Below are 26,321 nucleotides of genomic sequence, written 5' to 3'. Positions count from 1 at the left end.
TTTCAACTTGAAGACTGTTGACCTTGTAGTATGTACGTGTTTACTTATATATTTTTTCATTTTTCTTATTTTTCTTTCAAAATTGATGAATTTACTTTGAGGTGTTTAGTGAATTCCCGTCTTGATTAAGTTACGGAAAGGGCGTATTAGTGAGGATGGACTCCATCTTGACGTAAACTTCATTTGATGTCTTCCGCCTTCCCCATCCAAACTCTTTTAGTCCGAAGTAGCAAATTGGTCTTGCCAATTCAAGATTGTTCTCTCCTATGGGTTGACTAGGAAGACATTGAGTGGTAGAAACTCTCTCAAATTCCCCCACCATAATTGATACTGGGTGCAAAATATAAGATTTGTGACTCTCCGTAGTTGGAGATATGATGGTGAAGGGCCTCTTCTTATTTATAATTAATCAGCCATTTGGCATGTTTCTGGTCAGTCTCCAGCACAGGGACTCTTGTCACGCTATGCCTTATCGACGACGGTTGTGTATTTGGGCTGTTGCATGAATTTTTTTTTTTTTTTATCATAATCAGAACTGTTACGTTTAACACTGATATTTGTGTTGTGTTGCTTTTTTTTTTTTTTACTTCAAAATGAAATATTCCACTAGTCAAATGAATTTATGCAACTGTGCTTATGAAGGGGATGCATAATGCTTTTGTAAAGAAGGAAAAGATGATTGCGGCAATGACAGCTGAAAATTAGGAAAATTTCTTTCTTCCTCTTTGGAGTTTAATGCCGTTGTTGTTGACTGTAGCACTTCTGTTGTTAATTTCTCGCGTTATAAATGTTTTTCTTTGAGTTAAATTTTTTAATTTCATCAGCTTCTTTATCTACTGTTGGTGATGATACGCAGTAAATTTGCCCCGTGTAACGAGTTTAGCTGCCATATCTCTGAAGGGAATTTTAATATATTGAACTAGTTTCTTTACCTACAGTGTTGACCATTTGGGGCTTTTACTACTTTTACTCGGATGTTGATCGTTATTAGCCTTTTGAACTATTTTTTACTTGTGTTTTTATTATTTTTAGCCTTTTGAACTTTTATTATGGCCCGGATTTTAATAATTCTTAATCATTTGAACTTTTTTCTTTACTCGGGTTTTGATATGATTCTTAACCTTTTGAACTTTTTTTTACTCGGATTTTGATGATTTTTAGCTTTTTGAACCTTTGTTCATTACTAGGATTGTGATGAGCCTTGACCTTTTGAACTTTTTCCTTTACTCGGATTTTGATTATTTTAGCTTTTTGAACTTTTATCAATACTCGGATTTTGATGAATTTTAACCTTTTAAACTTTTATCGGATTTTATGATTTGTAGCCTTTTGAACTTTGTCCGTGACTCAGATTTTGATGATTTTTAGCCTTTGAAATTTAATTGTTACTCGGATGTTGATTGTTAGCCCTTTGGGACTTTATTTTTTAACCCGAATGTTGATTAGTCTTCCCACGGGTGCTTTGATTTTTCTCTGATGTTAGTAACCGTTAGTCCTTGTGATGTTAGTAATCGTTAATCCTTGTGATGTTAGTAATTGTCAGCCCCTGGGATATTTTATATTTATCATCGGGATGATGTTGATATGTCGGCTCATGGGTTATGATTTATTTTTGTATAGTTGCCGATTATCGTTAGCCGGTAGGATCACACTAGGAATGTAACTTTTGGACGTAGTCGCGACGGTCATAGATGAATGTTTAATATTGACCTTTACTGCGTCAGACGATCTGAAAAGGGGACCAGACTCGCTCTGCAGAATTATTATCTGTCCTGATAACGCCAGATGTATATTATGTTAGCTCTGGGAGTTGCACTTTTTGGAAATTGTAACGAATTGTCTCAAGCAATTTGGTTTTAGTGTTTCTGAGTAACGTGGCCCTTCTATTCTGTGAAGAATGCTGCCATGGTGGCCACACTGGGCTTGATGAATAAATAAGAGTGGCTGTTGTCTCTTGTAAGCCAGCTTGAAGTTTGTGACATTTAGGTTTTAATTTAGTTGATAAGAGGAACGCGGTTTGTGTGTCACTGCCCAAAAAGGGTGTGTTGTTGGTGTCGTTTCGAATGATCGATTATGTAAGCTAGCGTTGCTGTAACCAAGGTCATTGAGTACTCTTGATTGTATTGTCAGATCTTTTAGTGTTATCTGTATTGCTTTAACCTTCAAAAATGAACCTAGATGGTGTCCATCTGCATGTTGTTAGGTTGTCCCTTTCGTCTACAAGTGTGTTTCAGCGAGATACTATTGACCCAGCTGTCGAAAAGATAATTCACTCGTGATTAGGGCGATCTAGGGCTCTGGTATGGTTTCATATTGATTCTGTTGCTCTCTGTTATAATCAGATTTTTATTTTACTTTTAGCAATTTTTTTTTATCCTATCCTTGTCCTAGGTTTAAACCTTTGTTGAATATTTCTGAACGTATTTTCTAAAACGAAATAAAAGTGTGAGACTTTAAAACAGTATATATTATAATTTAATTTTGTCGTATTCTTATACCGAAATACTACATATGTTTTCGTACAATTAATAACAATTCTTGATTTATAGGAACGTTAGGTAATAATCAAGCCTTAATGAAAGATTGGGGTGAAGTGTACAGTACATGTGTAGTTTGTAATATTTCGTGATTCACGATTTTAATAATTTTTCAGGCGGGGTAAGGGGGTGAGGAATTTTGAGGAACTTTTGGTGAAGACTTTTAAAGGCCCAGTAAATATTTAGACTAGAATTAGTTCAAAACTGAAGATGATTTTTGGACTGTGGTCGAATGTTGCCATTCTGATTAAAAATAACTATACTTCCCGAATTCCATTGCGGTTATATAGGTTTTAAAGTTCATTACATTGTTTCAAAAACTTAAATGTAGTTATCCTTGATAGAAACTTCATTTTTCATTTCGGCAATGTATCCAAAGATTCGGCGTAGCCTTGCTTAAATATAATCGAAAACTTACCACCCCTATAAACATGGCCTGTTGTTTTGGGAGATCTTGATTATTTCATTGTACCAGAAAATCTTGGTATTTAGAGCGTTATACATTACATGGTATGCATCGTAGACATTGAAAAGCTTATGATTTTTGTCGTGTCATTGCTGGCAAGTCTGAGATTTACTCGTACATAGTCAGTGTAGTAGTGCAGAGAATTGACTGAACATGAGATATTAAAATTTTCTCCCCATAGTTTTTTTTTTCCTACTATTGTTACATCAAGATCGTTACCCGTTTGTTTCATTGCGATAACTTAGAGACCTCAGTACACAGGAACTCCATTGTCGGCTTGGAACTTATCGCTTAATTTACCTTAGTTCAAGCATTTTCGAGTTAACTTTGGATATCAGTACCTGGTGTCATCGTAGTGTTGTGGGAAACCCACCCTATCCAGTTTTTTGTTGTGCGGGGGCGTTTATCATCGACCGCCTTTTTTAACGACTTCAAACATTGAAGTGACAGTTTCATTACCAGTCATTTAGCACGTGCTTTGTTCATTATTGTATCCGAAATTATTTTTTTTTAAACAGTATTCTAGTTTGGATTTTCCATTCGAGTGAATGTTGCTGGCAAATGCTTTGTTTGACCAGTCATGTTTCAACCGACACTTCATTCAAGTATTATTTGCCTTTGCAAGTTCAACATCCCAGTTACGCCACTTTTGATAGCAGCTTCACTTTCATTGATATCATTTGATTTTAGAGGTTGCATCAGAAACTGGTTCAAATAATATGCAGCCTGCTAGCACCGCAATAATAAGAGCTTTCAGTACTTGTGATGTAAATGAATTTTCATTTAGAAGAAAATGATGAAGTGATTTTTAATGTAATGAAAAGGTATATTTTTTTCCCTTAAATAGATTTCTCCTAGATATCTAAAGTTTGGTCATTGAGATTTGAAAAAAATTGTAATTCCACAGGGTAACCTTTGGTATTTGTATGAAAGTGTAGCGGGTTGTGTTGTACTGTGGGGATTTTGTGACTCAATTAATTATTTAGTGTAGCGACAATTTTATGATATTAGTTGCTCTCGACCTTGACATAGTGCAGGCGTAACCTCTCTTACGGATGCACATATTTCGCTGCTAACGTTGTTCATGTTTGTTGTTTACAAAGATTCCAGTGCTGATTCGGCTTTAATTTGTGTTTGCCTTGCGGGTGGGAAGTGTTTTCCTCGATTTTTTTTTTTTTTTTTTTTGACATGCTTACCCATCACAGGAAAACGCAAGGATTACTGCAGTTTTCTTCGAGCTGTCAAAAGGCCCATGCGGAGAAAAAGGGGGTGTTCCTTGTCCTGTCTTTTCTCGGGTAAAGGGATTAGAGTTGAGTCAGAATTACCCGTGGGTATGAATTATATATACCCAAAATAAAATGAATCCGTTATTAAACGATCTTTGTGGCTTATTATATATATATATACAATATATGTTATATATGTTATTTACATGTGTTTGTGTGTGTGTGTGTGTGTGTTTGCGGTGCAGTTAGGAAAGTTCTTCAGCTCGGAACTTTCCTAACTGCGCCACAAACACGCATATGTATATAACATATATGTATATTATATATACTGTATATATATTATATATATGTTTATAATAAAATATTAAGCCACAAAGATCGTTTAATAAAGGATTCATTTTATTTTGGGTATAATTTAGAGCCAGGGGTAATTCTGACTCAGTTTAATCCCTTTACCTGAGGACTTGACCAGGTACAGTGTATATATATATATATATATATATATATATATATATATATATATATATATATATATATATATATATATATATATATATATATATATACTATATAATATGTGTGTGTATGTGCATGTGCATAAGAAGGAAGCTCAAAGCTGAAGTTAATTTATTTTGTCGGGTGATCAGAGTCATTGAGGACTTTTCCAAGGTACAGTGAACTGTGGAGTACATCTCTGAAGGAGGTCCGACGAATTTTGCTGCGTCCGACTGTTTGGTGCAGAGCTCTCTCTCTCTCGTGTTGATCATCTTGTCCAGTGTACATGAATCTTTGGTCATAAGATAACGTGATGGAGAACATGATTTTATTAAAGGAAGATGAATTAATTATTGGACTCTCTCTCTCTCTCTCTCTCTCTCTCTCTCTCTCTCTCTCTCTCTCTCTCTCTCTCTCTCTCTCTCTCTCTCTCTTTCGTTGATCAGCTTGTCCAAAATATACATGGAACAATCATTGTCTCTCATACGACCCTCCCCTCCCCGAACAGTTTAGTGCTTTTCTTCCTCTTTTTTTTTTTATAATTAAACCCACTTGTTTGTTTGTTTTTTCTACCGTCGTAGTGTTGCTACTCCAATTTTTCTTAATTAGAGAAAGTTCATTTTTTAAGAATATTATGTGTGTGGTATATTAGCCTTGTGGGATTTTGGGGTTATGTGATACGGTTTCATTATTTTTCCATGACATTATAGATTTTAGCATGTGAATGTGCACTCTGTAATCTGACGTACTGCACACGTAAACCAAAGTGAGTGGGCGTGACCATTTGTCCATCCTCACTTGAGATTCGAATTCGGGTCCCCTCGCTCGGTAGACAGGAACACTACAGAATGCACCACGTGACCCTCCCAATGGATTGAGTCGTGTCATAAAAAGCGGATTTGAAAGATCGTCAGTTATTTTTAAAAGTCCGTGGTAAAATGCAGGGGCAAGGACTTGCAATTCATGATGTGTATTAATTGGTGCCCTAAATGACTGCGCTAAAACGCCACTTCATCTGTCCTTGGTTGATCTTCAAAGCAACCTGAGACAGACACTTGAGACTCATTGGTGTACAAGAACGTGTGTGTGTGTGTGTATACATTTCACATATACTAAATTTTGCGCTACTTAAAAGCTAAATTATATCCAGGCTATATCCCTTTTGTGTCATTCCTGTATTCTGCTTGCGTAACTTGCAGTTGCATGCGTATTATTTTTCCTTGCTTTATTTACTTGGACGAAGATGGACGTGTGAGTTTTGGTCATTTCTTTTCCTTTTTATTTAAAGATGTCTTTTTTTCTCCCAATCTATTTGCAACGGTTATATAATAGTCATGACCTCATGAATCTTCCAATGAATGATTTCTGTGAGCGCGTGCGCGCGTACTTGTGTACGTGTGATTGTTTTCTGCACCATTAATGCTTTCATTGTTGGATGGTGACGAGGCAAATATGAAGGTTGGTTGGTTATCATGACGGTTACCAGAATGTCTTTACCTCTCTTTGTAATCATATATAGCCTAATGGTGCTTCTTGGGATATGATTTTTTTTTATTCGCATTCACAATTGGCCCTGATCCCCCTAACCTGCCGAGAGCAACCAGATTCGCTGAACAGCAGCATCAATATGCCATAAATGTGCCACGCCGTCGAACTTCTCAGTTCCAGGGGTCCTTTATTCCTCACACCGCTGGACTTTGGAACAGCCTCCCAGAGGATGTCTTACAGTTGGAACTTCAGAAGTTCAAGAGATGCAGTCCATTACTACCACTATACTATTCTTCTTATATTTTAATACATTTTTAGCGTTATTAATTTAATTTATTTTTTCTTTTGTAATGAGTGAGATTTCTTTTTGTATTTCCCCGTACCTCCTCTTACTACTTCCTAATGAGCACCATATTCTTTGGAAGCTTGAATTCAAAGTCAGTGGCCCCTGTGGGCTTGTTCCATATGAATAAGTTTCATCTTCTAAATATAATAATAATAATAATAATAATAATAATAATAATAATAATAATAATAATAATAAGCCAGTGTCACAATTCTTTTCGAAGGTGTCATCCATAAGAACATAATAGTTACCTTCACTACCGTCTGATGGTGTTTGTGATCGTTTCTGTAGGTACTGATTTCATGGACCCTTAGGTTTAAATGCCTAAACGATCCTTTCGTGTTTATTTTAGGGATGAATCTCCCTTCGTGGGACCCGTGTATGCTTTAACCATCCATTCTGGTGTATTTTTAGAAGCAGTCTTATCGGGCCTTACTCCGGCCATCAGGTAGATAGAGGTCTTGAATAATTTGCTCTCACGTGAAAGTTTTTTTATATTCGGCTTTCATTTCTTTAATAGCTACAAGTTCTTAATTTTTGCGTTGAAATGGAATAACGCGAATGCCGTTTGCTTAAGGCCATTTCTTGATTAACGGTTGCGTCTTGGCTCCATTAGGCGCTATCAAGTACTTAATTACGTTTTTGCCAGAAGGGTGACTTTAAAACATCTGGCGCCATTGTATGCTTATGTTGCTACTTATTATTTTACGCTTTTTAATGCTTATACTACTACTTTTCACTTTGCCCTTGTAATTGCTTATACTGCTACTTTTCATTTTGCACTTGTGAACGCTTATTTTGCTACTTTTCATTTTGCACTTGTGAACGCTTATTTTGCTACTTTTCATTTTGCACTTGCTAATGCTGATATTGCTTCATTTCATTTTGCACTTGTGAATGCATATTTTGCTACTTTTCATTTTGCACCTGTGAATGCTTAATTTGCTGTTTGTTATTTTGCACCATTAAATGCTTTTATTGCTACTTATTTCAAGAGTTTTGTTAGTCATTGCTAAATTTTAACAAATTTACGTAATTGTCAAGTAAATTGAATGGATTTTTTTTATATATATCAAATATATTGCTGCGTTTAATCAATGTTTTTCTCGTTTCGTACTCTTCAGAATACAGTATTCTTTTGTTTGACTACGTAAGATGTTGTCTCTAGTTTGGTTGTCAGTTAATGTTCTCATAAAATATTTTCTGTTGTCGGGTTAATAAAAAAATGTTCTCTTTTGGGCTTATCTAGAATCTTCCATCTATAACCCTATCTCTTGGGCTTATCTGAAACCTTTTATGCATAATGCTTTCTCTTGGGCTTATCTAAAACCTTTCATCTAAAATGATTTCTCTTGGATTTATCCAAAAACCTTTCATCTATGTTTTCACTTGGGCTTATCTAAAATCCATCATCCGTTATGGACTTCCCTAACACTTTTATCCATAATGCTTTCTCTTGGGCTTATGTAAAACCTCTCAACTATAATGCTTTCTCTTGGGCTTATCCAAAGCCTTTCATCAAGCCTGTAATGCTCTCTCAAGGGCTTATCTCAAACCTTTCATCTATAATGCTTTCTCTTGGGCTTATCTAAAACTTTTATCTATAATGCTTTCTCTTGGGCTTATCTCAAACCTTTCATTAATAATGCTTTCTCATGGGCTTATCTAAAATTTTCATATATCATGCTTTCTGTTAGGCTTATCTAAAACCTTTTATCCATAATGCTTTCTCTTGGGCTTATCTAAAACCGTTCATCCATAATGCTTTCTATTGGCCTTATCGAAAACCTTTCATTTATAATGCTTTCTCTTTTGCTTATCCAAAACCTTTCATCTATAATGCTTTCTCTTGGGCTTATCCAAAACCTGTCATCTATAATGCTTTCTCTTGGGCTTATCCTAAACCTTTCATCTATGTACTTTCTCTTGGGCTTATGCAAAATCTTTCATATATAATTCTCTCCTTCGGGCTTATCCAAAATCGTTCATCTGTAATGCTCTCTCTTGGGCTTATCCAAAACCTTTCATCTATAATGCTTTCTCTTGGGCATATCCAAAACCTTTCATCTATAATGTTTTCTCTTGCTTATCTAAAACCTTTCAACTGTAGTTCTTTCTCTTGGGCTTATCCAAAACCTTCCATCTATAATGCTTGCTCTTGGGCATATCCAAAACCTTTCATCTGTAATGCTTTCTCTTGGGCTTATCTAAAACCTTTCATCTATAATGCTTTCTCTTGGGCTTATCTAAAACCTTTCATCTATAATGCTCTCTCTTGGGCTTATCCAAAGCCTTTCATGTATAATGCTTTATCTTGGGCCTATCCAAAATCGTTCGTCTGTAATGCTCTCTCTTGGGCTTATCCAAAACTTTTCATCTATAATGCTTTCTCTTGGGCTTATCCAAAACCTTTCATCTATAATGATTTTTCTTGGGCTTATGTAAACCCTTTCATCTATAATGCTTTCTCTTGGTCTTATCCAAAACCTTTCATCTATAATGCTTTCTCTTGGGCTTATCTAAAACCTTTCATCTGTAATGCTTTCTCTTAGGTTTATCTAGAACCTTTCATCTACAATGCTTTCTCTTGGGCTTATCCAAAACCTTTCATCTGTAATGCTTTCTCTTGGGCTTATCTAAACCTTTCATCTATAATGCTTTCTCTTGGGCATATCCAAAACTTTTCATCCATTATGCTTTATCTTGGGCTTATCTAAAACCTTTCATTTATAATGCTTTATATTGGGCTTGTCTGAAACTTTTTATCTATATTGCTTTTTCTTGGGCTTAACTAAAACCTTGAATTTAAAATGCTTTCCCTTGAGCTTATCTAATTCCTCTTCGCTTGGGCTTGCCAAAATTGATTTCTCTATGGCTTTTTCCCTTGGCTTTATTAAAAATGCTTTCTCTTGGGCTTATCTAAAATGTTGTCTGTTTTCGGACTTATTTGGATGTTTTCCTTTTGTCTGCTTTATGTAAAGCGCGTTCTCTAGGGCCTATCTTAAATGCTTTCTCGTGTCGGGCTTAACTAAATTTCCTCTCTTGTTGGCCTTATCTAAAATGTTTCTCTTGTCTGGTGTATCAGAAGTTTTATTCTCTTGTTGGGCTTTGCGAGAAGGAAACTATCTTTGCATGGATGTTTTTCCTTTTGTTGGCCTTATTTAAGATGCTTTCTCTTTGCTTACCGTAAATGCATTCTTTAGGGGAATGCTGTCTCTTGCCGTGCTTTATAAAATTTCCTCTCTTTTTGGCCTTACCTAAAATGCCTTCTCCTGTCAAGCATATCAAAAGTTGGATTTAGTGAAAATGAAACTATCCTTGTAGCCTATGTCCGCAGGACTGATCACCTTGACCGCAAAAAGCCCCATTTCTTATCCCCCAACAGCGAGAAGCATCAGGGATTGCTATAAACTCTGCGGAATTTCTTTGCGAGGGTTATGCTTGCTGAGACAATGCGTACAGCCTGCCTGCCTGCCTGCCTGCATGCGCTCCTGCTGCCATGCTTGGCTTCGGGCGACGTGCCCTTGCGCTAGCATTCTCTGCCTGCAACTCCCGGGACGGATTTTAGTCTCTGGCTCATGCAAAGCTAGTTGCGGGTAGACTCTCTCTCTCTCTCTCTCTCTCTCTCTCTCTCTCTCTCTCTCTCTCTCTCTCTCTCTCTCTCATTATTGCTTCTTTGCACTAATTGTGCGCGTGTTAATGAACTTTTACACACGGTGTGTGAGACACGGATCGGCAGCCTTTATTATTATTCGTATCATCCCATTCAATATTAGTTCATTAAAACGTGGTATATGTGCCCATGCACAAGTAGTAAATCTATTGAGAAGTTTTAAGACCTTAATCCTGTGATGCTACCGTTGCCGCTGCCAGAAAGACTGCTGGGGGCAGTCTTATATTGTTTGTGCGTTCAAGACTTGCTACAACTTTCCTACTTTAGCTATTTTCAAGATATACATACACACGAACGTTCTCTTTACCCTCACACATACACGCACACCTTGATTCATATGTATAAGGAAAAACGGAAACTGCTGCTCAGGATCTATTAAAGTATTTATAAAATGTTTTAATATACTTTGGCGGAGAGGAAAAAATAGCCTTGTACTTGCAGGAAGCCTAGCTTTAGGATGACATTGCTTGATGCGAGCTTCTCTGTGCATTCTGGTGTGGTGCAGTCTTCGTGCATGCCTAGAGACAGTGCTCTCAACCGTTCGGTCTAGTGCACAGTTGTTTGTTTGCCAATGCATATCCACGAACGCACGTATACTGTATAATGGGTAACTTCAGTTTCCAGAAATTTCAGTTTTTTCCCGTCTCCGTTCAAGTGTGCGCACTGCAGCGTTATACTGTTTATGTGTGTGTGTATGTGTGTGTGTGTACGCGCGTTTGTCCACATTGCATAGATGCTTCTGTTGCAGAAGTGGCTAGACCATGAGGATTGGCCTTCCCCGTGCTCATGAGGAGTCTATACCTACGAAGTGACCTTGGGCGTGTGTGTATGCATGGCGTCCGTCCTTTATTCACCTCTTGTGACGCAGATTGTGGACGTTTGTTCTCTCTCTCTCTCTCTCTCTCTCAAGTTTTTATGTGGATGGCGATCTCTCTCTCTCTCTCTCTCTCTCTCTCTCTCTCTCTCTCTCTCTCTCTCTGTGTAAAGTTTCCACGTGGCGTAATCGTGCAGAAAGTTGCCGTGGAGCTGAATGGAAGAAACTGAATGATAAAGAATTTCACTTCAGTTTTGAATGTTTCAAAATTCTCCTGTAGTTCATTGGGCGTGAGAGAGGCCATTATGGCCATTGCCCCGTGGCAAAGTGATGTTTGTGTGTTGGAATGGTTTTAATTGTTGAATTATTAGCCACAAGGTCATGGAAGGTCCATTGAGCAAGGGCTTAAGGTGAGGGTTATGTCTGTTTGGTTGAGAAATAGTTGTATACTAGCCTTTATGGCTTTGCTTACAATTTTACATGTGTAGACTACGCACCGAATCTACAGTTTGTCAACAGATTGTGGCTTTAAAAGTTTGCAAAATGATTTGTTTTTAAAATTTAAAAAATGATCATGGCGTTTAGTATCCATTTACCTTTAAAATGCTTCAGTGACTATGCCACCCAGTGCGTAATCCGTTGTTTCCATCTGAGGTTCATCTCGCCATGGGATGTCTGTTGTAAGATTAAGTGGTTGCAGAACCGTACTTATATAATATCTCAAGGCCCCAAATGAGCAATGGTCAGTTTTAACCACGGAAGCACTTTTTCTTTTGACCAAAATCGTAACCATAGTTGGGAATCATAAGATCCACCTTTCAACATTTGGAGCTCATTTATGGGTAGGAGTAAGGAATTATCATGTTTATACATTCGCCTGGCTACTCGGGCCCCAGTGTTGCCCGTTGCCGATCATGCCAACCTTGGAAGATCTGTTGCCAATTTCTAATCATTGAGTTTGTAGATGGTGTTGCTATACCCTTGCCCATGACCCCGCAAATAGACTTTGGACTTTGTGATAAACGTTTGCCCTTCACTGACCATGGAATCTGTTTAATCCTGATGTGAAGGAAAATGTGGACGGCCCTTCGTTTCAAGCCAGTGATCGGATTGACCACTACACGTAGCCTAATCCTGCCAGAAGGCCAAACCTAATCCCATAGCCACTAATGTACATGATGACATGGCAGGATAACGATGACGGATTTTGAAGTTTTAATCCACCGTTCGATCCCGTGTTTAAGAGGCTGCTCTTAATGAACAAGAGTCTGTTCTCACACAAGTTCGACTTAATCTGGTGGCGGCAGCAGCAGCGTGTTCTTGCGTTGTAAATTTGCGTTTTTAATTAGCGTCATGGTGTTCTCACGGATTTGTAGCACATTTAGACAAATATTGCAACACGCCAAATACTGTGGTATACTGTAGATGGCCATGCTTTGTTTTCGTCTGCATTGCGAGGCCTTCCAGGTGTTTTGGCAATGTTTTTGCTCTTTCAATGTTCTCCTCTTTTGTTGGCTTGTCTTTTTCCTCTTCTTGAGATTGGAAGAGCAAAACTTTCCCCGTTTGTGGAAGTCAATGAATTTTATCTTTGAGATTGGCAAAGAAGCTGGTTCTGTCAACAGTTGTTAACATTGGTTATCATATATTATATGCAAAGTTACGAATGTCAAGTTTGGAAGCATTTACGAAGTGAATGAATTTCATGAATATTTCGTAAGAAAACATCTTGTATTTTTAGTTCAGAATGTAAAAGTATATTTTCGGACACAGTGACTGATCATAGATTTGATACCATTATGAAGTCAACCAGTCCTCACAAAGTGATTTTGGACTGCATAATTATGTTCTGAATTATTCTGATAATCCACAAGGTTCGCTTTACAGCAAGGTCTGCAAGATAAATGAATTTGTGGACCTTGCTGACAAGCAGATGCCCACGGATCTACACTAGCCAAGGTAAATACCTCGCATTATGCCCCCGTGAATCATTAGAACGGGGAGAGAAACGCAACCTTGCAGCACTCCGTACAATTGCTGTGAAGGTTACAAATCATGTTTGCCATTGTATTCGGGAGAACGATTGTTACGCTAGGAAGGGGTTTATGGGAAGAGTTCCTTGCGTATCTTCTCTAGCATTTTCAGCCTTACTGATTTGTTTTAGTCTGTTTTCTTTATGCTGACTGTGCTGTAGCTGATAGCTTTGGCCTTTGTGGTTTAGAAATGGCTAGGAGTTTTTATGAGCGATACGTGAATCATGTATCATTCAAATTGAGGTTATGTGTATTTCATATAATATTCGCTTATGGATTTATAATATGATTGCAAAAAGTAGGTGAGCAATTATAAAAGCAAGCATCCCCGCAACATTGCATAAATGGGAATTGAGTAAAGTTCATCGGCTTTGGATTCTACCCGACGTGAGACACAGCCTTGAGATCTGGGTGTCTTCCAGGCTATCACTGCGCGGTGGCCGAATGCATCCTCTCAGAAGTGTGGCTGTTAACGAGAAAACACCTTCAGTTCTATTTTGTGTTTTTTATATATATTCCTCACCTTAAACTTGTCTTTATTGTACTGGTTTGTGACCGTTTTAGCTCACAAATATTTTTTAAGAATAGGTGCAGGGTATGTTTTGTTGTATGTATTTTCACTTTTATTTTTTTTTTTTTATTAGTTTGCGTTAGAGTTACCCTACACAAGTTTTTGTTGTTAAGTAGCTTCAAAATACGTTTGCTCCTTTTATCCATCTGTAGGGTCTTTATTTTATTTGATCCTTTGTTATATTGTTGTCAATCTTTATTTTGTGCTCTGTATTCTTTTGTTTAAGGTGCTCACTTAAAAACAATTTCCTGTAGCTTTCATGATACGGCTGACCTTTAGATCGAAAACAAGAAGAGGCTGAAGGAATCTCTCTCTCTCTCTCTCTCTCTCTCTCTCTCTCTCTGAGTCATAAAGTGTATTTCTCGTTTGAAGAATGAGACTTCCATGGCCTGTGTCATTTTTTGTCCATGAACTACTTTTGCAACTCATAACTCTTGTTCATTTGTACGCATGATTGGATGATATATTTATGGATGTAGATTGTTGATGATAATAGTTGCATTATGTAATCAGCGTTGTTGGGAGAGAATGATTTTTTGAGCGTATTTCTTCCTAGAAAAACTGGAGACACGTTCTTATCACGTCGATTCCCTGTGATACGTTATCTCGGCTATTATTAGTCGGGATAAACGTTGCTAGGAGAGATGGTAAAAAAAAGAATTGCTGAGTGATGGGTTTAAACTTTCCCAGCTCGCTCCCCTCCCCTCCCTCACACCTCCTCTCCCCGTCTTTGATAAGGGCTGTCTGAAGATAAGGGCATTTAAACAGTACTCACAGCTGATGGGGCTTATCTGCGGGTGTCGGTGCATGGGCTTGCGAAGCGTATGTATCTGTAGTGTGGTGAAAGTTTTGAGGTATGTATATGGGTTGATTACCGACTTGTATGAGCATGTTCCATTGAAAGCCATTTTATCTCCATTAGACTAAGAGAATTAGATACCTGACAGTTAGTGACTGTATAGGTCGTAGCGAGAGTGGAGAGTCGGTTTGAGCCTAGCGCAATTTCATCTCAAATATTTAATGAAAATCGGGAAGGTAACACACACTATAATATATATATATATATATATATATATATATATATATATATATATATATATATATATATATATATATATATATATATATATATATATATATATATTATATATATATATATATATATATATATATATACACACACACTATTAGTTACACTTAGTTTTGGGGTTACCATTACTGAAAAGGACGCCAGCAGTCGTTGACAAAATCATCCCATTGCAAAAAAAGATCAGACCTGTCAAAGTTCCTATTTACATAACAAAAGCATCATGAGCGGCTCATCTGCCCTTCTTAAATGTACTGTAAGTCTGGAAACTTTGTACTTATGACATAATTTTCCGTGTCGCCGTCTCACACCTTCCAATACTTCCTGAGGATTACATTTACATTCCATCGTTCATGCAGATTAAACAGCCACACTTTTCACCTGCATGTTGGTATTACCTCAGCTGCGTTTTTAAAAGATTCCAGCTATGTTCTCTGTAAGTGCTTCTATTCATTAGCATGTGCAGAGTAACACTGTGTTCTTTGCTTAACCTGCTTTTTTTATTCACTTCTCCTCTAGTTAGAGACGCATATGTAACATTTGCTCTTTAATAGCTCTACAAATCCGTTACCTCCATTCTAACATTATTTTTGAAAATATTTCTCTCCCTTCGTGGTTTCTTTCAGTTCTGATAATTACTCACCATTTTTCTTTCAACTTAACCCCGTACAAAACAGTTTAAAACGGTCTCTTCACTTTTATTGATCCACACCCAGAATCTAGGGATATATATAAGCCATTCCACTGTGTTCAGGTCTGTCTTATCCCACAGAATTGTGATAACACATGCTCATCTCCATTTTTCATCACTTTTCATGTAAATTTTGATTTGACATGGATATGTAATCCACCTCTATTTGAGACCAGATTTTGCACAGAACCATTATCTTCCCTCATCTCCTCTAAAAAGTTACGTAATTTTCTATAAAAAAAATTAAAAAAAAAAGAAGTTTATAATTGCATCTAAACTTTCACATGTGCATTGCATCCTCCACATTATTCACATTATCTGTCAATTCTACTGTAATGCTTCTCTAGATCTGCATATACTGTGTGCTGATTTACATATTGCTTTAAAACTGTTCACAACTTCCTCATGGCATTTGATCCTGGCACCTCGACTGTACCTAAATCTAGAATGCTCCCCCACAGTTTAAACTTGTCATCACTTGTCACGTGCTCATTTAAAATTTATTTGTCTGTCTCCTGTATATTTGAAGAAATGTTATGCCTATACAGTCCACATACTCTAATCACCTGTTCCCGTTATAGATGAAAAATTCCCTAAGAACAATTTCTTTTTTCCACGTATAAAATACCCTTGATAGCCTGTTTCATTCTCCCCACCTTAGTGTAGCTCGTTGTACTGTAGGTAATTCCATTTATTAATAAATTCACATTGCCTTGCTTACGTATATAGGTTCCGGGTAAATTTGCATACCTGGACATATTCTTTCCTGTAGTTTTTCATGATGATCTTGACTCTTACTGTTACTTTATAACTGTACCAGATTCGAAACCACACATTTTTAAACTTTTAAGATCTAGACCTTTTCTTATAAACTCTTGAGATCATGGTAATACTAGAAAGACTTACCAGTGTTTTGATTACTGTGTGGATTTATCAAGCAAGACACCTTTAGGGTGTAAGAGAAAACAGTGATCTTAATTCCATAAAAAAGTATAGCCTTGCTTCCAAGGAAACAGACTAAAGAACTCCGGTAGGAATAAAAAAAAAAAATTGTGAATCGGTGGCCTGGTGGGTGATACGCCATTACCTGGAGAGAGGAGGGACATTTCCCGAAGTATTGGTTGACGTACATTGTCGAGTCTACAAGCAAAAAGAAGCCACCTGGCAGCGAAGGGAATGGTGGTGTATAGGGAGGAAGGGCAGAGCTTTTTTTATAGTTGGTCCTGACTTGTTTGGTCAAGAAGGACGCGTTAGATGAAGCGCTCCAGATTTGTGAGCAGTATTCCATATTCCAGTCAAGGAGAGGCGATGTTGGAAGCAATTTGACGGAGAAGGAATTAATAAGCAGATGTCTCTGCTGTCTTGATTAGGAGTTTAGAGTTACGTGCTCTCTTCAACATAAGTTTGAAGTTACGTTATCGCCCCACACTGGGTTGATAAAGGGGGGACGAGGTCCTAGAAGACGAGGAACAGCAAAAGGAGAGGCTTGGAATGACTTTATCGCCCCGTCTCATCGCAAGTATGCCAAGGGGGTCGGTAGCAGTCGTAAAACTTAGCAGGAAAGAAATTCTTATCAGAGGGAAGAACGTTGGCATCAGGCACCGAGGTTGTGATTTCGGCAACGCGAGGTTCGGCAAGTCCAAGGCTCGAGGACCGAGGAAGTTATCTCACCCCGAGACAACAGGAAACGTGTCGGCTTGCCGGGAATCCTCAGACTGTCGTAGAAGGGCTTTCGTATGGGGAAAAAATGAGGATGGAAAGGAAAAGGAAGGAAGAAGTTGCTGAGGCGGAGAATGTCAAAAGGCCAGAGAATATCAGCAACATAAGAAATTGGAAGCGACGCTTTCATTTTTGTTTTGATCCATGTACGAAAAAGTAGAAGCCATGCTTCGACCGAAGTATGGGTGTTCCACTAATTATTCGGTTTCAGTTATGATTTCGTTTTAGTAATTTGTAAAATTATGGTTGGGATCGAAGGTAGTGAGCCGCAACAGGATTTTATTATTGTCAAGTCACTGTATGTATCTATTAGGTTTTCAGATCTTGAATGTTGTTGCACGCATCTTGATTTAAAACGTTTAAGCCGTACACATTTCTTACTGAAAGTAATGAATATTTTTGGTACTGTCTTCCATTTCTGCAGGATGTAAAGACGAAAATATGGCACAACGTATAATGAAATTAATGTTAAACTGGTATAAAGCCTAATGTTTTAAAACGAAGTACTATTTCATTGCCATACAGATTAATGTAAGATAAAGACCATTGAAGTCCGGTGTGAGATCTTTGGTGGGGACACCAAAGTGCGGAACTGGAGTTCCGGAAATTATTACAAGAATTTAGTATTATTTACTAAAACATCTTAAAAGCACATTACTTTTAAAGATGATCCTAGTATCCTGCATATATTTGGAACGTGACTATTCATCATGGCAACGAAAATGAGCTTTAATGAGATCACTCATATCCACACGTCATCTCCGAGCAGATGGGATAATATGTACCCCCTTTTTCCCATGGCGTGCCTCTCCCTTTTATCTTGTTTGTGATGATTGTGCGCTGTTGACACCTCTCTATGGATTGGGATGCAATGCTTGATAAAAGGGAAAGAATCCTTTCAGTTGCCAGAATGAGTTTTAGTCTCTCTCTCTCTCTCTCTCTCTCTCTCTCTGATATACACACGTGCATAAATATATACATATGTATATATACTATTATATATATATATATATATATATATATATATATATATATATATTATTTTGAATAACTGCCTAGGTTCAAGCTAATGATGTGTCTACGTCGTCAATCAGACCTTAATCATGATGCTAATCGCTTTGCACCGAAATAGTTGCAGGCAGTCTGTTATTTAATGGGAGTGCGTGGCCGTAAGGTACGTCGTTCGTGCGAGTTTTGCCTTTTTGAAGCCTTTACATCATAGCATAATCCTGTTAAGGGCATGAGAGGTCACGCTCGTCTCCGCGATGAGGTGGCATCATCAAGGGGCATGCGTGGATAAGCTATCTTAATTGTACGATAAAGCTGTACTTCCGCGTTACAGGTCCAGTCTCTCTTCGACCTAGGGTAGCAACATGCTAGGTAGGCCTCATAAATGAATGCCACGTTGGCGTGGATGTATTTTGTTACTGAAGAAGACACAAACTCAGAGAGACTGATGATGAAAAAGGGCCAATTATTCGGACCGAGATCCCGTAAGGAGGTACTGCCATCAGTGCACCTCACCATTGTGCATTGTAGGCATTACTTCAGGTTCTTTGCATTATCCCTTCCTTTGGCCTCTAGCTGCAACTCTTTCATTCATTTCACTATACATTCGTTCGTATTCTCTTTATTCCATCTGCGTTTTCATCCTCTCAAACAATTTCTTCATAGTTCAACTCCGGGGTTTTCCTCCTGTTACACATTTCAAACCACCTTTGCTCTCAGTTTCCCTTTCGGCGCTTGGCCTTCGGCTTAAATAATTGTATATTCTATTCTTTTCTATTCTGTTCTACCACTCCCTCCTGCTCTCTCTCAGCCAGGGTCGAGTCGACCAACCTGCTGCTGTTGCTGCAGCTGCTACTGGTGATGGTTACATTTTTATGCCCTCCAGCGGCATCTTGATTCGCATATCTCATTCCCATTCACGTTCGCCCGTGAGTCTAATTTATAGTTAATCGCTTCGGGTTTTTATCTTGTCATGCCACTCGCTTGGGTATTTGTTTTAAAATTCTGTCCTTTTGTGTACCCGTACCCCAATTGCTTTTTTTTTTTTTTTTTTTTTTTTTTTTTTTTTTTTTTTTTTTGTAAAAACTTAATGGTATTGTGTTTTTAATTTGGCAATTTATATATTATATACATATATATATATATATACTGTATATATATATATATATATATATATATATATATATATATATATATATATATATATATATATATATATATGGTTAATAAACTAATCCAAAACGTTCCAGACGTATAACACACATTTTTTCCGCATCTGCTCCTAATTTTTTTTTTTTTTTACGTAAATTCTAATCTTCCTTACTCTCATATATGCCTACCTTGGTTCTCGTCTCCCCAAATCATACAGCAAAACACCTTATTAAATTTGGGAATATAATGGAAAGCTTTTGAACTATCTCATATATATTATATATATAAAATATATATATATATATATATATATATATATATATATATATATATATATATATATATATATATGTGTGTGTTCAAAAGTTTTCCATTATATTCCCAAATTTAATAAGGTGTTTTGCTGTATGATTTGGGGAGACGAGAACCAAGGTAGACATATATGAGAGTAAGGAAGTTTTGGATTAGTTTATTAACTAATGCAAATGGAGAGCTCTTAGCCCAGACGTTTGCCTATCAGGAGCGATGAAATGTTGGTTTGCCTACGGTTTGGGGTAGGGTGTGACTGTAGGATGCCGAAGTTATTTGGATGTTTGCAGATTGAGTACCTATGAGTTGTTTTTGTTTTTGGATAGTAAATAATAAGGTAATATCGAAACCTGTAGGGGTTAGTGCCGTCAGCACACCTCAGACGGGGTACCGTGGGCATTACTTTAAGGTTCTTTTCAGTGTCACTTCGGCCCCTAGCAGTAACACCTTTCGTTCCTTTTACTATACCTTCGTTCGTATTCTCTTTAATCTATCTTACTTTCCACCCTCTCCTAACAGTTGATTCAATTTAATAACCTCGTAGGTCCTAGCGCTTGGCTCTTGGGCTAAATTTTATATATTCCGATAATAACGAGGAATATTTGTCACGTGCTCCATACAGGAAAGAGGTGAAAGTAATAGATACGATGAGCAGTATTATCGTTTTGACTCCTTTTGAAGAAGCAAGTTGTAATTTCAGCGTTTTTGGATCATAGGTTGCTTAGAGTAAATAGTCATGCGGCATTAAATGTGTAGGTGTAGTGTGAACTGTTTGCCGCTAAACTGGTGTTGGGTGCGCTGGCAAAACACCAATCGTTATCTTTTAAACTAATGCGACGCCAGGAAGTTCTGTTTCCGTGTTTGCAGTAGCTTGCTCGTAGCTCAGTTACGGGAATAGTTGGGATACAAACTTAGAAGCACAGGTACAAATTACAGATAAAAAAATATGTTATCTATAGAATGCTTAATGGAAAATAGTTATCTATCGTGTGCAAAATGGTGGATATTTACAATAAGTAACTTTACAGAATCGGACGAAATGAAATGTCTGCTCGAGTGAAATGTGAATGTTGAAAGTACATGAGATAAAATCGTACGGCAAACGCGGAACTCTATGCATGAAGGAATTTTAGGAATTTCAGGAATGCGAAATACAGATATATCGTGAAAGGATAACGTTTGAGTGAGAAGGCAAAGTCCAGGAAGCCTTAGAGCATTTAAAAGAAATGAGTGGGATTAGAGTGCTCTTGACAAGGTTTATATTGTGTTCAGGGAGGAGTATTGGTTTTTTTCTTTCTTTTCGTTTTTTTTTATTAATATATTTAGTTGTTTGTGACTAGGACAAAACGGTAGATAATCTCTATGGGATCACAGTGTATTTAGCCCAAAAGCTTTTCTCTCTCTCTCTCTCTCTCTCTCTCTCTCTCTCTCTCTCTCTCTCTCTCTCTCTCTCTCTCTCTCTCTGTTGCAGGTTGAAATGTAAATTGCATAACTGACATTTGTCTGGTGGCTAATGCTGTCTGAGCATGTGACATTTGGCTGGAAAAATTTTTAGGTGGTTTATCGTGGCTGGTGGCGTGGCATGTCTGGTCGTAAATAAATAATAAACCAGAAGTACGGTACAGTCTGGAGTAGCAGAGCAGCTTGCTCTTTTTATGAACGTCGCTGCATTATTTCTGTCGCATTCATAGTTCACCTTTCTTCTCTTCTCTGCTCTGCTCTGCTCTGCTCTGCTCTTCTCTGCTCTCTTCTCATCTCTTCCGACTGTTTTAATTCTGCTTTTTCAGTGTTCGCTTGGAGACCCCACAATCTTGGCTCAACAGGCTATTTTTTCTTGTTCCCCTTAGGGGGTAGTGCCGTTTGTGCACCTCACGGGGTGCACTGTAGGCATTATTAAAGGTTCTCTGCAGCGTCCCTTCGGTCGCTAGCTACAACACCTTTCAGTCCTTTTACTGTAACTCCATTCATATTATCTTTCTACCCTCTTGCTATCCACCCTCTCTTAACATTACTTCATAGTGCAACTGCGAGGTTTTCCTCCCGTTACACCTTTCAAACCTACCTGCTCTCAATTTCCTTTCCATTGCTGAATGACCTCATAGATCCCAGTGCTTGGCCTTTGGCCTAAACTTTATATTTTTCTTGTTACTGTTATTTTTTTCTCCTTACACCTGAAGAATTGAGTAAAATATCCTAGGTGGTTTGTTCATGGAATTTTTATCGCTTTTAACCGAACATTAGTGTAGTAATTGAAGTTGTGTTACACGTTTCCATCCATCTTGTGAAGGGCTTCGCATGACAGCTCATTGTTGAACTGGGTTGTAACAAGCTGTCATATCTCTCTCTCTCTCTCTCTCTCTCTCTCTCTCTCTCTCTAGAAGAGGGGATTCAAATTAAATCTAAGAAAAACACAAGTATTGAGGACAGATTATTCAATAAGGGCTGAAATAACATATATATATATATATATATATATATATATATATATATATATATGTATATATATATGTATATATATATGTATGTATATATATATATATATATATGTATGTATATATATATATATATATATATATATATATATATATATATATATATATATATATATATACTAAAAAATCCCCAGAGTGAAACGGTCTCCATCCAATGTTATTTCGGCCCTTTATTGCATAGTCTGTCCTCATTGCTTCTGTTTTCCTTAGCTTAATTTGAATCCCCTCTTCTAGGTATAGGATGCATTTTATTAAGCAAGCTTAGTAAGCCTTGTGGCAGACGCAGCATCACCTGCACGTTCTTAATATGTCAAGCTCCTATCGTTACCCCAATCTAAACCACTTCTTCCTCCCCCAACCATATTTTTCATTATTAAAAGAAATTGCGAACAGCTAAGTTGATATAACTTTCCCATGTAGCGTCTCATAATTTACTGTAAATTCATTCAGCGTGACCCCATTAATATTAGCTTTGCATCTACTTTGTTCATGGATAATCTCGATTTACGGGAATGCCATAATGACCCAGGTCCTTCCGTAATGTTGGTCTGTGGACTCCATCAAATACCCTCTCGTAATCAGCAAAAGCCATGCACTGTTTTACAGTACGTTCTTCACGCAAATAAATATTTGATGTGAGCAACTCCTGTCATTTCTCAAACCAACTTGTACATCTTTAAGCTTTCTGTCATTTTCGTTTTCAGTGTATATATAAATTCATATACGTAACTATATATATTATATATACTGTATAAATACATACATATATATATATATATATATATATATATATATATATATATATATATATATATATATATATATATATATATATATATATAAAATACAACACTGGGTCTGTTCAGTGCTTGGATGGGTTACTGTCGGGAAGTGTCTGACGTTGTCGGCACAAACTCGCCACAAAGCCCATTGAACATTAGCTAGTTGGGGCATAAGGCTAGCTGCTTCATGTTAATATGATTGGTTAGAAATAGAATCGGATCGCCTTCTGAGGTTGTCATGTATGAGGGAAAATTCTTATTAATATTTTCAGTCCCATGTTCGGCAAAGAATCTTCCCCCACTTAAGGCACTTTGTACACCTAGCCAAGTCATTAGTAGCGCAAAGGATTTTTCAAGAAACCGGTTTAATTCATTTCCTCCTTTCGGGGATCGATTTGGGGCACTCGTTGCCCTCGTGACTGGTAACCATTGGACCACGAGGATTTTGTGAAAGTGTTTCATTGGCGATGGTCCTGCCCTTAGGCTACCGATGCCTCCACAGTATTGATATCACTTCGGTGGCATTTGTTTTGTCTTCTGAATGAACAGTCTTGGTCGTAAACCACGACTTGTGTATGCATGTGTGGTGAATGAACTTACATGTATGTGCGTCTGTCTCTTGCTTTACGTCTTCCTTCGTAACTATGCATAGCAGCTTGTAATCTGTCATGGTATTTTTGTGCCGTGTATAGGGGAGTTGCGAGATTCATCAGTACAGGGTTCCCTCGTGTGTATTTTTGGCTGGCGGGAAGCTTCATCACACGGAAGTGTTTTGCCCTTAATTCTCGCCTTTCAGTTTCCATATGGATATTTAGTACCGTAAGTTGCCGTAGGTGCACACTTGCTTAATTACCGTGAATTAATCATCGTTATGTACAGTACATCAAGCTTTTAATATCATCACTGTACTATTAAGTGACAGTGTAATGATAATTAGACTGTAATCGCAAGCTAAACGCGATTCAAGACACGCAAGAGCTCATAACCTCCGCGGTACCCTCTCGTACAAGCGTGCCTCACGTGGTGCACTTTAGGCATTACTAAAGGTTGTTAGCAGTGTCCCTCCGGCCCCTATCTGCACCGGGTTTTTGGCCCTTACCTCCGTTCCCATTTCCTTTTCTTCCATCTTGCTATCCAGCCATTCCAGCTCCCTGTTTTCACCTTCTATAGCGCTGAATGGCTGAAAGTGCCTCAGTGCAAGGCTTTATAGCCAAATTGTCTAAATCAGTCAATCAAAGCAGCCAAATTTTCCTAAATCAGTCATCCAGATTACCGAATTTTCTTACATCAACCGGTCCGTCAGATCAGCCAAATTTTCTTAAATCAATCCGTCAGTTAAACTAGCCAAATTTTCATAAATCAATCAGTCAAATCAGCCAGATTTTCTTAAACCAATCAGTCAGGCAAATCAGCCAAATATTCTTAATCCAATCAGCTAAATTTTATCAAGTCATTCAGTCAACCAGGTCAACCAAATTTTAATAAATCAGTCAATCAGGCAGATCAACCAGTCGGTCAAACCATCTTGTACAGTTGATGAATGATGAGCACTGCGCTTTTAGAAGGCAGTTTTGGTGACAGTGCTCAGCCCAAATTAAAGGCTGAAAGTCCTAAGAATTTTACACCGAAGTCTCTTGACTTTCAACGAGTTATTGGCAATTTCACAGCTGTATCTTTCTTCTCGTTGTTCTCTGTGACCTTTTTAAAGCCGACCAGACTCGGTAACGTACCGTACTAGAACACAAGCTGTGGCTATTTGTCAGCATTTTATTTTTTTTTTTTTCATCAACAATGGTAGCCTTACAGTATGAATTTGTTCCTTGTTTTCATTTCCTTATTGTAAACGTTTGCCGTCCTTTTTGAAGAAAGTTTTATTTTTCTTATATATATATATATATATATATATATATATATATATATATATATATATATATATATATATATATATATATATATATATATAATTCGGACTAGAGCATGAACATGGGCTTGGGTTGTATTTTCAACAGCAATTTCTATATTTCCTCTTGAATCTTGGTTTTCTTTTTAACGTATACTTCGGATTTTCTGTTCTGTTGAAGTGTGTCAGCCAAGAAAGTATCATTCTGACTTTTTTCATTGAGCATCAAATGAATGATACCGAAAATAATTTCGTTCTTCCTCCTGCTGCCTCTTTTGTCGTCTTTTATTTCTTTATTTTTATATTGTCTTCTGTGCAGTTTCCTTGTTATAAATTTATAATACTGAAAATATTTGTTCTCCCTTTAATACAACTGTTTGGCACTTTATGGAACTCAAACACATGCATGGAGAGAGAGAGAGAGAGAGAGAGAGAGAGAGAGAGAGAGAGAGAGAGAGAGAGAGACTTGGCTCCTTGGTGAGTGACATGTCGGTGGGAAGGAGGGAGCGAGTGAGAGTAGAGAGGGGAATAGGGAGAAAAGGAGGGTTTGGGGAGGGGAAACAGCTGATCTAGAATACGCCTACGCTACCTAATCAATAGTTCCGCCTCTGCCGGTCACCAGTAAATAGCTCTTGGAAGTGTGTGTGTGTTTGTGTGTGTGTGTTTGGTTGATGGTAACCTTGATAAGTATCTCTTGATATTTTAATGTGGTCGATTACTTTCTCCACATTTGTATTTGTACAGTACAGTATGTTTGCTGCACAGTAATACTGGATGGAGAATGTTTGAACTTTTTGTACGTATTTACCCATATTAGATACTAATGTTGTAGTTTTGTGGAAGTGTTTATCGTTACCATGGTTTGTTGTTACGAAAATTTGTTTCATATATATATATATATATATATATATATATATATATATATATATATATATATATATATATATATATATATATATATATATATACTAGCTGACTAACCCAGCACTGCCCAGGAAAACTCTTGAATGACAACCGATAAACTCTTTCCCTCTCCCTTTCCTGTTAAGATAGTTGCTTCAGTTACATTGCCCAGCATTTTTTTACATTTTATATTTCACCTCTTCTCACCCCAATTCCTATCGGGGCTTAACTTGGACTTAAAGGTTATCAAAGTGTCACTATTCAATCTAAGCGACCTGGGAAACTTTGGATTAGACACTAATACATGTCATTTTTTACATTTTACTTTTCACCCCATCTCATCTCCCCTTCCTGTCAGGGCTGAACTTGGACTCAAAGGTCATTGGGAGTGTAACTATTTATCTCAGCGACCTTGAAAACTATGGATTAGACACTAATATCTGTCATTTCCCGCTATTTTTACGTCACACCCTTCACACCTCCTGCCCTTTGGTGCCAGTGATGTCTTACCCCACAGTATTTTTGTTCAGATAGTAAGTCATTTGTTTACCAAAATAAGGTATGATAAACCCGCAGAGTTTATTTAGTCACTAAGTCTACAGGTAGTACCAGCCCCGTTTCAGGAAGCCCTT

At 37.4% G+C, this 26,321-nt stretch overlaps 1 protein-coding gene across 21 annotated transcripts in view; it reads left to right on the top strand.

Annotated features, from left to right (window-relative positions):
• Nucleotides 1–26,321, top strand: part of LOC136843271 (protein abrupt-like) — a 196,769-nt gene that overhangs the window by 63,694 nt on the left and 106,754 nt on the right. The gene's annotated exons all lie outside the window — the stretch shown is intronic.

This window comes from Macrobrachium rosenbergii, chromosome 11, assembly GCF_040412425.1.
Source record: "Macrobrachium rosenbergii isolate ZJJX-2024 chromosome 11, ASM4041242v1, whole genome shotgun sequence".
Taxonomy (NCBI): domain Eukaryota; kingdom Metazoa; phylum Arthropoda; class Malacostraca; order Decapoda; family Palaemonidae; genus Macrobrachium; species Macrobrachium rosenbergii.
The sequence above is the reverse complement of the archived record's forward strand: the minus strand, read 5'-3'. Positions and strand labels throughout refer to the sequence as shown.